Raw genomic sequence first — 12,940 nt, 5'->3', positions numbered from 1 at the left:
ATGCACAATGAAAGAAAATAGGAAATGCTAATTTAAAGCAATGACAAACAATTGCAAAAATTACTCAAATCTACTTAAAGCTACAAATAAAATTATTTCTTCAATTACAGTAAAAACAATTTTCATTAACAATTTTAGAGCATTCATTAGAAGTTCAACTATTCATTACTTTTTCACCTTTCAATGAGATGGATGGGCTTAGTGCAGTGATATCAGCTTCTCAACATCAGGTTGAACATCACTCAGAATGAGTCCCACATCCCCATGTTCAGAAATTTGCAGTTTGTTTTGTTTCTTTGAAAGATGTTGATCGAGCAACTGCACTGAAACTGCGCTCCACTAAATAAGATGCTGGAAAGGCAATAAAGAACATCTTGACATTTTCCACGGTGCAGGATAGCATTCCGAGATACCTGTCTGCAACCAAAAATCCTGATATGATTTTTTAAACCTCAGCGTCAGTTCAAAGTCATTTTAGAACAGAGAACATACAACTCTACAGCACATTACAGGCCATTCGGCCCACAATGTTATGCCGACCATTTAACCTACTCTAGAAACTGCCTCAAATTTTCCTACTGCACAGCTCTCGATTTTTCCAAGCTCCATGTACCTATCTAAGAGTCTCTTAAAAGACCCTATTGTATCCGCCTCTACCATTGTCACTGGCATTACATTCAACGCACCCACCACACTCTGTGTAGAAAACTTACCCCTGACATCCCCTTGGTACCTATTTCCAAGCACCTTAAAACTATGCCCCCTCATGTTAGCTAGTTCATCCCCAGACAAAAGCCTCTGGCTATCCACACAATCAATGCCTCTCATCATCTTATACGCCTCTATCAGGTCACCTCTCATCCTCCATCGCTCCAAGAAGAAAAGGCCAAGTTCACTCAACCTATTCTCATAAGGCATGCTCCCCAATCCAGGCAACATCCTTGTAAATCTGCATTCTCTTGAGAGTATCCACATCCTTCCTGTAGTGAGGTGACCAGAACTGAACACAGTACTCCAAGTGGCTTCTAAATAAGGTCTTATAAGCTGTAACATTACCTCATGGTCCTTGAATTCAATCTCATGGTTGATGAAGGCCAACACACCAGACACCTTCTTTACAACATTGTCAACCTGCGTAGCAGCCCTGAGTGTCCTGTGGACACAAACCCCAAGATCTCACTGATCCTCCACACTGCCAAGAGTCTTACCATTAATATTCAATAGGTACATTTAATGTCAGAGAAAGTCTGTGGCATCACTTCTTCTGAGCTTGGTGCCCAATGAACTCGGGTATCTGGGCACATAGCCAGCAGCCAGCTCACTGCTTTCGCAGCTCTCGATGTTTTTTTGAGGAAACATATAAACATAGAAAATAGGTGCAGGAGTAGGCCATTCAGCCCTTCGAGCCTGCACCGCCATTCAGTACAATCATAGCTGATCATCCAACTCAGAACCCTATACCTGCCTTCCCTCCATACCCCCGATCTCTTTAGCCACAAGGGCCTTATCTAACTCCCTCTTAAATATAGCCAATGAACTGGCCTCAACTGTTTCCTGTGGCAGAGAATTCCACAGATTCACCACTCTCTGTGTGATGAAGTTTTTCCTAATCTCGGTCCTAAAAGGCTTCCCCTTTATCCTCAAACTGTGACCCCTCGTTCTGGACTTCCCCAACATCGGGAACAATCTTCCTACATCTAGCCTGTCCAATCCCTTTAGAATTTTATACGTTTCAATTAGATCCCCCCTCAATCTTCTAAATTCCAGTGAGTATAAGCCTAGTCGATCCAGTTTTTCATCATATGAAAGTTCTGCCATCCCAGGAATCAATCTGGTGAACCTTCTTTGTACCCCCTCTATGGCAAGAATGTCCTTCCTCAGATTAGGGGACCAAAACTGCAGACTATACTCCAGGTGTTATCTCACCAAGGCCTTGTACAACTGCAGTAGTACCTCCCTGCTCCTGTACTCGAATCCTCTTGCTATGAATGCCAGCATACCATTTGCCTCTTTCACTGCCTGCTGTACCTGCATGCCCACTTTCAATGACTGGTGTACAATGACACCCAGGTCTCGTTGCACCTCCCCTTTTCCTAATCGGCCACCATTCAGATAATAATCTGTTTTCCTGTTCTTGCCACCAAAGTGGATAACCTCACATTTATCCACATTAAATTGTATCTGCCATGAATTTGCCCACTCACCTAACTTATCCAAGTCACCCTGCATCCTCTTAGCATCCTCCTCACAGCTAACACTGCCGCCCAGCTTCATGATATCCGCAAACTTGGAGATGCTGCATTTAATTCCCTCGTCTAAGTCATAAATATATATCTTGTAAACAACTGGGGTCACAGCACTGAGCCTTGCGGTACCCCACTAGTCACTGCCTGCCATTCTGAAAAGGTCTCGTTTATTCCCACTCTTTGTTTCCTGTCTGCCAACCAATTCTCTACCCACATCAATACCATACCCCCAATACCGTGTGCTTTAAGTTTGCACACTAATCTCCTGTGTGGGATCTTGTCAAAAGCCTTTTGAAAATCCAAATATACCACATCCACTGGTTCTCCCCTATCCACTCTACTAGTTACATCCTCAAAAAGTTCTATGAGATTCGTTAGACATGATTTTCCTTTCACAAATCCATGCTGACTTTGTCTTGTCCGATGATTTCACCGCTTTCCAAAGGTGCTGTTATCACATCTTTGATAAATGACTCTAGCATTTTCCCCACCACCGATGTCAGGTTAACTGGTCTATAATTCCCCAGTTTCTCTCTCCCTCCTTTGTTAAAAAGTGAGGTTACATTAGCCACCCTCCAATCCTCAGGAACTAATCCAGAATCTAAAGAGTTTTGAAAAATTATCACTAATGCATCCACTATTTCTTGGGCTACTTCCTTAAGCACTCTGGGATGCAGACCATCTGGCCCTGGGGATTTATCTGCCTTCAATCCCTTCAATTTACCTAACACCACTTCCCTACTAACATGCATTTCCCTCAGTTCCTCCATCTCACTACACCCTCTGTCCCCTACTATTTCTGGAAGATTATTTATGTCCTCCTTAGTGAAGACAGAACCAAAGTAGTAATTCAATTGGTCTGCCATGTCCTTGTTCCCCATGATCAATTCACCTGTTTCTGACTGTAAGGGACCTACATTTGTCTTAACCAATCTTTTTCTTTTCACATATCTATAAAAGCTTTTACAGTCAGTTTTTACGTTCCCTGCCAGCTTTCTCTCATAATCTTTTTTCCCTTTCCTAATTAAGCCCTTTGCCCTCTTCTGCTGGACTCTGAATTTCTCCCAGTCCTCGGGTGTGCCGCTTTTTCTGGCTAATTTGTATGTTTCTTCTTTGGAATTGATACTATCCCTAACTTCCCTTGTCAGCCACGGGTGCACTACCTTCCCTGGCTGAAATTACAAGCAGGGCAGACAAAGGAGATGCGGTAGATGTGGTGTAACAGTACCTAGTTCCTTGAACCTTTTGTAGGCTTTTCTTTTCTTCTTAACTAGATTTTCCACATCCACATTTGTACACCATGGTTCTTTTACCCTACCATCCTTTCCGTGCCTCAATGGAACATACCTATTTAGAACACCATGCCCTGAACATTTGCCACATTACTACCGTGCATTTCCCTGAGAACATCTGCCCCCAATTTATGTTCCTGCCGAATAGCATCATATTTCCCACTATCCCAATTAAATATTTTCTCAAATTGTCTGCTCCTATCCCTCTCCAGCACCATGGTAAGTGAGACAGAGTTGTGATCACTACCTTCAAAATGCTCTCCTACTGAGAGATCTGACACCTGACCAGGTTCATTTCCCAATACCAGATCAAGTACAGCCCCTCCTCTAATTGGCTTATCTATATATTGCATCAGGAAACCTTCCTGAACACACCTAACAAACTCTACCCCATCTAAACTCCTTGCTCTAAGGAGATGACAGTCAATATTAGGAAAGTTAAAATCACCCAACACAATAACCCTATTATTCCAGAATCTGCCTCCCTATCTGCTCCTCAATGTCTCTGTTACTGTATAAAAATCACCCAGTCAAGTTATTGCCCTTTCCTGTTTCTGACTTCCATCTACAATGATTCAGTGGACAAACCCTCCATGACTTTTTCCTTTTCTGCAACTGTGGTGAGATCAGTTCTTCTCCAGCCTTCCTGTTAATTTCTCATTACTAGTGTTCAGAAATGGATTTATTACCTGGTCTGAATTTGGATTGAGAGATCCTGAAATCACTCTGATATGACTTTATGCAGCTCATTCAGGTGGGCACAGTATACTTGAAGATTATCATCTGGTATTTTTTCTTTCTCTTCCACCTCAGAAATGCTCAGAAATAGGAAAAGGTCACAATGGCCATGCTGTAGTTAACTTGAGTTAACATGGACAGAAATGTGAACACAACTCATTTGTCTTTGATTGATTCACATCACTTATTTGCAATTGAAGATTGATTTCATTAAACTTTGCAATTAATTCTGGTAAATAAATAATGTCATGCCTAACATTTTTGAGTTGATAACTGAATGAAGCATTCGAGTCTTCAAAGAATTTTCTCTAAGCTTCAAAAAGAGCATAGAAGTGACTTAGCCAGTTTCCTTTTCAGAACCATCTTACCTCTGTGTGCAACAGCAAGTGTTCAAACTCTTCATCTTTCACAATATAAAGCTCTGAAAATAGTCGAGAACTGAGATCATGGGACTTTATTTTGGTTACCACTGTGACAACAGTATTTAATGATATGTGCAGCTGATTGAGTAGGTATTTTGTAGGAAGATGTTGTCTGTAAATTACACAGTAAATGTGAAATATGTTAGGTACAGTTTTTTTTCAAGAAAGTAATAACCCCCTGGCGATGTCCTGTCATTGATAATGCCCCATATGTTGCAGAAGCAAGGATGTTGGTGAGCAGAATGTCCTTCTCTTTGAAAAATTGCTCAACATGAAATATTGGCTCTCCTTTTGTATCTATTTCTAGTCCCTTTGCAAGTAACAACTCTTGAACTATATGTTCATATGTTATGAAGCTAACATTACCAAGAAGCAAAGATTCATTGCCTGGCAAAATTGAGTCATCCAACTGTAGGGTAAATTCTGTTGTTCTAAGTATGTTGCATAATGTGTCTTCCTCATTCTGAGACATTTCATCTATTCGTCTTTAAACAAAGTTGTTGCTGAGTGGAATCACTTTTATTAATTGGCCTGGTGACTTATGCCAAGTAGTAGTCAGAACCTCCCATTCTATTGGCAGAATCTGGTTTTCTCAAATTGTATGGAGCTTTCCAGGTTTAGCAATGAGGAATGAAATGTTGTATGAAGAATGCAAACCATCACTGTTTTGTTGTGAATTGCTGGCAAACATGTTTTGCAACGTTTTCTGTTTCTGAAAGTTTTCACAAAGTGATTGAAAATAAACCAAGTTCTTGATTGGTTTATCAGAGAGTATTCTTTTCAACTGTTCAAGACGCCTGGATGGTTTCATTGCCTTGTTTGAAACAAAAAATCATTTTCACACAACAGATACATTGGCTGCTGTTGGTTGCTTGGTGCTGGTTTACTGTAAATCCATTGTTCAGAACTCCACACTATACTGTCCTTTTTCATTTTGTCAGGCCTGCACATGCAGGCACCTCCCAGTCTCCATTCAGCTAATAGTGTTTACCTGCTGGTCACGCCATTCACCGCCTGCAGCCTATTTAACCCTGTTCTTTGTTAATATGGGAACTAAATGAGCTAAATTAATTACTGAACCCAGCAATAAAGATGGAGTAATACTATCAATATAAACACTTACACTATGTTTATTAGAGCAAGGAAAAAGAAATAATTGACATAGTATATAAATCAAAGAGCAAGAAATCAACAGATTGGAATGGAAATGATATGTATTTAATTAAAAACATCACTGACTGTGTTGTGAAACCACTGACTCATATTTGTAATCAGTCTTTGATTGCTGGAAAATTTCCTAATAAAATGAAAATAGCCAAGGTCATTCCAATATACAAAGCTGGAGATAAACATGTATTTTCAAATTACAGACCAGTTTCTTTATTCTCACAGTTTTCCAAAACATTGGAAAAAATATTTGTAGAAGGTTAAATGATTTCATAACAAAACATAATATACTCTGTGAACAGCAATATGATTTCAGGAAAAAAACAGAACCACAAATATTAATAGATTATAGCATTATTAACAGCAATATTAATAGCATTAATAGATTTTGTATAAGAAATATCAAATGCTATAGAAAGAAATGAATATTCTTTGATCTAAAAAAGGCATTTGACACCATTGACCATAAGTTATTATTAACAAAATTAGAAAGATATGGTATTACAGTGGTGGCACATGACTGGTTAAGCAGTTACTGTATTTGGAAGAAAGGTATCAGTATGTACAGATAAACAACTCAAATTCAAAACTTTTGAGGGTAACTTGTGGGGTTCCACAAGGTTCAGTGCTTGGTCCATTGCTGTTCATTTTGTATATAAACGATCTATGTATGGTCTCTCAGACATTAAAATGTCTATTATTTGCTGATGATACAACTATATTATGTAGTGGGGAACATCTGAAGCAACTTTTGGATACAGTGGAGAAAGAACTAAAAATTATAAAGAAATGGTTTGATACTAATAAATTATCACTGAATCTAAGTAAAACTAAATTCATAATATTTGGAAACTCATATAGTAAACTTAGAATAAATGATGTTGAAATTGATAAGGTATCTGAAACAAAATTTTTAGGAGTGGTAATACATAGTAAATTAAGCTGGAAACCGCATATAAATTATGTCAAAGCAAACATGTCAAAATCTTTTGCAATACTGCAAAATTCTTAAATCAGGAATCTTTGTATACATTATACTGTTCACTTATAGTCCCATATATGACTTACTGTGTAGAGGTGTGGGGAAATACATACAAAATAAATACAAATTCAATTTTTCTACTCCAAAAGAAAATCATATGAATTGTAAATAAGACAAGTTATTATGAGCCAACCAATCCACTATTTATTCAACTAAACACTTTAAAATTCAAAGATTTCGTAGATTTTAAAATAATACAAATTATATATAAAGTAAAAAATGGACAGCTACCACAAAGTATCCAAAGGTTGTTTAAAATGAGAGAAAGTCAACATGATTTGAGAGGAATAGGTATATTTCAAAAACAAAGGATAAGAACAAATGTAAAAAATCATTGTATTTCAGTCAGAGGGGTGAATGTATGGAACAATTGTAGTGAGAATTTAAAAACATGAACCACACTTAACAAGTTTAAAAAATTATTTAAAAATAATTTAATGAACAAATATAAAATGTCTGTCTGTCTGTCTAGGTACCATATCTGATGCGGTCTTTGGTGACCGTGGTTTTCCATATAGATCTGTCCTTCATTCTTTGGATGACTTCCATTTCCTCAATGTATAGCCACCTGGCTAGGCTTCTGATGTACATAAGCCGAGGTCTTCCTCTAGGTTTGCTCTTCTCGATCTTTCCAGAGAGTATGAGTTTTTCTAGTTCATCTTTCTGCATGATGTGTCCTAGGAATCTGAGTTTTCTTTCTCTTATTGTTGGTATCAGTGATTGAATTGCTTGGGCTCTTCTGAGAACTTCTTCATTTGATGTGTGTGTGGTCCATGATACTTCTAGCATTCTCCTCTAGACCCATAATTCAGCTGCTTCTAGTCTCTTCTCCATTGCTGGGGAAATGGTCCAGCATTCGCTTCCATAAGTCAGTATAGAATAAATGTAGCACTGCAGTATTCTGTTTTTAGTGTACATGCTCATCTTTCTGTCTGTTAATATGGTCTTCATTTTTTTGGAAAGCTTCTTTCGCCATTGCTATTCTGTATTTGATATCTGTGTCGCACCTGCCATTACTTGTTATTAGGCTGCCAAGATATTTGAATTTGTTGACTTGTTTAATGTTTGTATTTCCGATCTTGATCACACATCGTGGGATGTTTGTCTTTCTGGAGATGACCATGCTTTCTGTCTTCTTGGTGTTGATTGGGAGGTCTCTGTGATTACTTTCTGCTGCCACTATGGTGAGTAGTTCTTGAAGTTTTGTTTCTGAGTCAGCTATTAGTATGATGTCATCAGCATATCTGATATTATTTATATTATGGCCTCCAATTGTGAATCCTTTGATGCCTTTGATACTTCTCAAGATATTTTCACTATACAGGTTGAATAAGTCTGGCGAAAAGACACATCCTTGCCTGACTCCTCTCGTGATATTCACATACTCACTCACTTCTCCTTCTATTCTGAATATAAAATACATGACTTAAAATGAATGGGAGTAATGTAAACAAATGATACTTGGAATTGGATTTTGTGTTAAAAGATTATGAAATTTTTTGTTTTGATGTGATGTTTGATGCCAAATATGTTGTTGTATAAGTAAGAGGGGTAGGGGAAATAAGCTGTAGCTTCAGCGTACACCCTTTCAGTCTGTTTTAAAGAATATCTATGTTTTTTTGTTGTAATTTTGTCCTATGAAATCATCATTGAAAATGATGCTTTTTGTTATGTTTGTACTGACTGAAATAAATTTCATTCATTCATTTATTTATTCATTCATTCATTCTCATTCACAATCCTTGTTCACTCATTGAATCAGATGGACACAACCAGTTGCTCCTAGCTTTCACTCTCCCTGCTTAAAGTTTGTCTGGTTGGCAGTTGTGTTGAATTCCTGTTCTCCCTTGCTTTGTGGCCTCTCATGGTTTGTTACTTTTGTGGTCTATTATGGAAGATATCTCTCACCACTGAATTGTCTCTGCTGCCCTGTTTTGGCTCAAGCCTCTACATTTCCTGACAGGGTGAGTGAACCACCAATTGACCCAGCAGAGTATGTTCACATAAAGAAAATCATCCACCGACATGAGTACATAATCCAGAAGTAGCAGGAAACCAGTGACCATCCGCTTGCTACTCTCTTCCAACTCTCCGTCCCATCACAGCAACTCCGTGCCAGTTCAGCTCCTCCATCTGAGCGCCGGATTCCCGAGACCTAACACATCGATGGATCTCCAAGCCGAAACCACAACTTCCTGTCCCAGTGCATCTTACACTTTGAGCTCCAGTCGACTCAGTTATTTATGCATCTTCCTCATCTCTTCCTTGTCTGGGTGAGCTCTGACCTAGGCCACCAAGAAACTGGGATTAAAAAAAAAAGCCATTTACAACAAATATTAAGATTTCACCACTGAGATGCATTGGGGTTTTTGATCAGCTGGGAAATGAAAGGGAGGAAGTGGACCTGATACTTTGCCTGCACCAAGGCCCTTAACTATCACTGCTTCTTGGAGTGCTTAAAAAAACTGTTTCCCTAGGAGATGGCCACCAATCTTGAAAGCCTCATCATATTGACAAGCGTCTTATGGAACAACTCTCCAGATCAAGACCAGCTTCTCCAGAACCCAGGCAGTTAGGGAGAAGTTCCTTAAGCCCTCAAGAGCATGAGCATTGGTGGAGGAACAACTTGTGTGCATACTGCAGAGCAGCCAATCACCAACACATCAAATGGCCATTGCGTCTGAGAAAACAGTGTTGTCAGCTAGAGATAAGGGTCCTCCTATATGGCAAACTCTCCTTGTCCTCTCCACACTCTGTACATTCTACGCACACAGGAGGTTCTGGTGGATTCTGGTGCAGGAGGCATCTGTGAGGATCACTAGCAAATGCAAGTGCAGGAATAGGGGAGAACTCTGCGATCCAAACGAAACTGAAGATTTATTACAAAAATTAACTCAGAAAATGAACAAGAGCTCAGGCAAACAATACAAGATCTCACCAAACTGAAATACACAGAAGAGTTCGGTCTGAATTTCACGCAACAAGGAACTACAGTGACCCAACAAAGAGGGGTTGGTATATCCCTCTGAAATACACCCTGGAGCACCTAGGAATTCTGGACATTGACTTTACTGTGCTAATTAAATTATCCCAAGGTGATAAAAACAAAGTTTAACAATCCCCAATGATCCCAAATGTGACACCTACAAAATAAAGTGAAAAACCAGAGCTAGTGCAAAGCAATTAGACAAAAAAGACAAACAATCCAAGGACAAAGCATGCCTATGAATTGACACCAAGAAAAAGAAAAAATACAGTCTGCATACTAACTGACAAAAAAAACTCTAGTTAAAAATGACCCTTGCTTGTAACAACACCTTTCCGGATTGGACTGTGTGTGTGTAGCTTGGACTACCTACCAAAAGTACTTCTCAACTCTTCAAAATCACAGCCATTGATAGATGTCCTCGGGGGGGTCTGGGATAGCCAGAACATGCACATTAACTGTGCACTTGAGTATCAGAGAGCACCGCAGAGAGTATCATCCAATTCCTTCTGAGCGGCTCACCCAACACTCCTGTCATCCTGGTTTACTCCTGGCTCTCCACTCATGACCCTCCCTTCTCTTGCCCATTTGGTGCACTGCTGAGTTGGGGAGCAACCTGCCGGACCACCTGCATGCAACCTCAGTTGACTTCACCCTGTAAATCTATGGAGACAGAAATCTTCAACCTCACCAAACTCCCCTGGGAATATCATGACTTAGCCACCACCTTCAATAAAAAGGAAGCTGGCACCCTTACAGACCACACAACTGTGAGATCGACCTCCTCCAGGGCACCACCCCTCCCCAAGGCCATCTATCCTCCCTCTCTCTTCCTGAGACACAAGCTCTGCCTACGTCGCCAGAACATTTCAACGTGGTTTCATTCGCCCATCGTAGTTCCCAGCTGATGCAGGATTCTTTATTTTCAGAAAGAGAGATAGGGTTGATTGATCGATTATGTGGGGAGCTAGAGACTTTTTCTCAGGGTTGAAATGGCTAACATGAGGGGGCATAGTTTTAAAGTGCTCGGAAGTAGGTACAGAGGGGGTGCCAGAGGTAAGTTTCTCACACAGAAAGTGGTGGGTGCATGGAATGCATTGCCGGAAACGGTGGTGGAGGCGGATACAATAGGGTCTTTTGAGGGACTCTTAGATAGGTACATGGAGCTTAGAAAAAATAGAGGGCTATGTGGTATTGAAATTCCAGACAGTTTCTAGAGTCTAGAAGGGCCTGCAATGTGCTGTAGATGTCTATGTTCTAAGATCTATGTTCATCCCTGTATTAACTACAATGAACTTAACAAAATCATCATCAAGTATTGCTACCTTCTGCCCTTCGTGGTTGTGCTTTTGAAACACTTGGCAGGGCCCAAATCTTTATCAAGCTGGATTTACAAGGGGATGAATGGAAGGCAGCATTCCTAACACCCAGTGGCCTCTATGAATTCTTGGCAATGCCTTTTGATCTTACAAACAGTACAGCCATTTTCCAAGCCCTCATTTACAAGATCCTCCGAGACATGCTACACAGTTATGTGTTCGTCCACCTTGACGACATTCTCATCTTCCACAAGAACCTCTAAGACCATGTCTGTCACATCATTCAATCCTTCAGCATCTCCTCAAAAACCAACTGCATTGCAAGTTAGAAAAATGCCAGTTCCACACTCCAGTCATTTCATTTTTGGGCTACGTCCTTTCACCCCAAGGCATATCCATGGACCCAGAGAAAGTGTGCATGGTCATTGATGGGCCCTGACTGCACACCCTCATACAGCTGCAGTTCTTCTTGGACTTCTACACCTTTTACCGCCTTTCATCAGAAAGTACAGCCCAATCACCTACTCCTCCCACCTCCCTCACCAAGTCACCTACCTCATGGATAACCTGTTCTGCGGCCATGGACCACACTTTCAAGGAACTTCACGACCGCTCCCGTTCTCTACCATTCAAACTCCTCAAGGCATTTTGTGGTAGAGGTGGACACATCTGACAAGGGTGCTTTGGCCATCCTCTCCCAGTGGAAAGTAAATGGGAAGACACACCCTTGTGTCTTCTTCTCATACAACTTCAATCCTATACAGCTCCGTTATGGAGTAGGAGACAGAGAGATACTTGGAGGAATGGAGGCATTGGCAGATGGGAAACTGAGCCCTTTCTGAGCTGGACTGACCACCAGAACTCATACAATACAGGAGACCTGCAAACTTAACCCACCTCAGGCTCACTGGGCTCCCTTCTTCAAAGAGTTCAATTTCACCACCTTCTACTGACCCCGTTCCAAGAACACTAAGGCGAATGCTGTCACAACAGTTCGACCCATCTGAAATAGAGACTGATCCTCAGCCCATCATCCCATCTCTCATATCCTTCCCCTAATCATCTGGAGCCTTGAGAACCAGATCCGTCAGGCTCTATAGCACGAGCCTGCCCACACCAGATAACTGCATTTACGTGCCAGCAGCCATGCAATCTGAGGCACTCCAGTGGGCCTCTCTAGCGGACTCTGGATTCTCTGCAAAGCTGATTCTGGTGGCTCACCATGATCGTAGTTGTACAGTTCATCACTGCCTGCCTTCAACGTGCCCAGTCCGATTTCTCTAACCAGCAGTCCTCTGGCCTCCTGTGGCCCCTACCGTCCCTTGATGCCCATGGTCCCACATTACCATGGATTTCATCACAGATGTGTCACCTTCCAATGGGGCCACCATGATCATGGCAGTGGTTCTCCAAGGTGGCCCACTTGATTGCTCTCTCAAAGCCTGCATCAGCTGCTGAGATGATGAACCTGGTTCTCCAAGATGTAGTTCAACTCCACGGCTTCCCCCAGGACAGTACATCGGACCAGAACGCACAATTTGTCTCCCATTTCTGGTGCTCCCACCCACTGTCCTCTTTATCTTTATCACCCCCTTAGAAACTCCCACTGCCCCCAGAGGCATGATATCACCCACTTTGGTCTAGATGCTTCTCAGATATTGTGAGAGTATCAGGCTGTGCATTCCAGATTCCAACCCCTATCTATGTGAACAAATTCCCTTTAAAATC

This window comes from Mobula birostris, chromosome 4 (genome assembly GCF_030028105.1).
Source record: "Mobula birostris isolate sMobBir1 chromosome 4, sMobBir1.hap1, whole genome shotgun sequence".
NCBI lineage: Eukaryota > Metazoa > Chordata > Chondrichthyes > Myliobatiformes > Myliobatidae > Mobula > Mobula birostris.
This window is presented reverse-complemented; position numbering follows the sequence as displayed.